Here is a 2,507-nt window from a genome sequence, read left to right on the forward strand (position 1 = left end):
AAAAAAGGTCAACTGTCTTTGGAAAAATCTTTCACATGATTTTACAGGGCAGCCTCTAAGATGAAGTATTCAGTGAATGTCCAGTGAACAAATTAATGCATTGCAGCAGCGTGCAGTAGCTGAGAGTGTCTGATTAGGGCATGTAGGACTAAAAATCCAAACATTTTCATTTATTAATCTGCTTTCCACTTAAAATGCACAGGTAAGAATTTTTACATCAAGCAAATGCGTAGAGTTCAGGGAAACAATTTTTTTGCTAATAGAACCCTGCTAATTCATCAGAGGCCTACAGTTTTCTCACCTTTACATTCCCTCTGTTCCCTTTTCCCGGGAACCCCTCCCAACCCACTGCCTCAGACCTTCTGACTTGCTGTCTGCCTTCTTTCCCGAAGAAAGGGTTAGCTGGCGCACGAGCAGGTCAGGGTGTGTTAGCACTGTCCCCGAGGCACCTGTGTACTGTCTCTGGGCACCTGGCCAGGAGGGTCTCTTCGGAGCCGAAAGGGACTGGTCAAGAATTTCTAAAATGAACTTTGTGGCATCACGCAATGCCAAAGGAATGAGAGGGAAGGAAAGTAGTCTGGCTTCGAGTTGGGCAGACCCCGGTTCGGATCTCAGTTCTTCCTCCTCGTTAGTACAGTGGTGAGCATCCCTGCTGCCAGAGCTTAGTTCTTCCCCTTCCTCCTGTTCCTCAGTTCCTTCCCCTGCCTCTGTGCGTAACCTGCGGCGAAGGACTGGATGTTCCTGGGCCTCAGCTTCCTCATCTGCGACACGGGAATAACAAGACTTGTAGTGAGAATAAACGTATCCAGCAGGCCACGGGTGGTCGTGAAGTAGCTTCCTCTCCCGCTAGCCCTTAGTCCTTCCACACCTCAAAGATCCATAACTTAAGGAGTCAAAGGGAAGCCAAAAAAGGACTAAAGGTTTAGAAATAAGATGTAAGGAGAATGGGTGAGGAAATGGTAAATGTGTTGTGAGGAAAGGAGAGTGTTTAGTCCAGACAGAGAGCGATAATTAAGGTTATCCTTACCTTGCTTGGCATTTAATACAGTTTTGTCCAGTCCTCAGAACAGCGCTGTGAGGAACGTGTGATTATTAGCTGCACCTTATTGGTGAGGAAGCTGCGATTTTACAACACCCAAGCTCACCCAGCTAAAGGGAGAAGTGGAGATTCAAACTCAGGACTGACACTGGGCACTAGCTTAAGATCGTCGCATGGGGAAGCCTGCCCCAAAGAGGACCAGGAGGGAGACAAGGAAGATGGCTGTCATCTCCTCGTAGCAGGGACAGGCAGGGACCCGAAAGGACAAGCGCAAAGTCTCTCTTTGGCTGGGACTCCTCAGAAAGGGAATCCCCAGGCCTCTGTTGCCTTATGTGTGGACTCACCTAAAGGCAGGAGGGACTCTATCCTCCTTGAAGGAAATGGGCTTGTGAGCACCGGGCTGGGGACTGATGTCTCGGGGGCTGCACAGGCTGACCTGAGCACAGTGCCCGTCCTCACTGAGGGGCACTCAGTAGCTGGCACACAGTTGAGTCCATCCCTCAGTTTTCTCTATGTTCTGTTGTTATTGTAGATTCCCCTTAGCCTCACGCTGGCCATCCCCAAGAGTTTATATAAAACTAACTAAAAATATTAAAATGTACAAATGAAATTATTTATAGCCTTAATCTCGGAACTTCTCCATTTTCTTTCTTCTTTTTTAATGTTTATTTATTTTTGAGAGAGACAGAGTGCGAGTGGGGAAGGGGCAGACCGAGAGAGGGAGACACAGATCCAAGGCAGGCTCCAGGTTCTGATGTGTCAGCACAGAGCCCAAGGTGGGGCTTGAACTCACGGACTGTGGGATCACGACCTGAGCCGAAGTCGGACACCCAACCCACTGAGCCACTCAGGAGCCCCAGATCTCTCCATTTGCTTACGCACAGTACAGGTTTGACAACCAGGATTCTGGGCAAGGCCCTTGGCTGTGGCCTTTGCAAGCCATCTGGGGTCTAATCTTCATGCCGCCTCAGCACTGGTCTGGGACCCACCTCTCACTCTGCGGCTCCTGTAAGGAGAAGCCAAGACTTCTTTCTTGCCTTAATTTTGATGCTTCACCTTGCTGAGGAGCAGTGACTGGAGCTTAATATCATGTCTACGACCCGTTTCCGCTACGGAACGGCGCTGTGCTCTCCTGTCTGGACCACCTCGAGGCCGCCAGAACGGTTTCCCTCCCCCCTGCATCTTCTTTCGTGGAGACATGGGACAGGCCAGTTCCACAGACTCAACCCTGGGCTCTGACCCACAGAGGCCTATCTCATCCGTGCAGGGCATCATCTGGAGCCACAAACTTGGTTTTGGAAGAGCAGTCCCATAAGGTCACTGAAGATTGCATTTGGATTTCACTTTGATGGAGAACTTTATGTTTAGTTCATGTTTCTAAACTGCACCTGGACTTCAACTGACTTCTAACCCTGATCTACCCTCTGGGTGAAACGAAGCAGAGAACCTTGTTCCCATATCGCCACCG

The sequence above is a fragment of the Crocuta crocuta genome, unplaced genomic scaffold (genome assembly GCF_008692635.1).
Source record: "Crocuta crocuta isolate KB4526 unplaced genomic scaffold, BGI_CrCroc_1.0 scaffold95, whole genome shotgun sequence".
Classification (NCBI taxonomy): domain Eukaryota; kingdom Metazoa; phylum Chordata; class Mammalia; order Carnivora; family Hyaenidae; genus Crocuta; species Crocuta crocuta.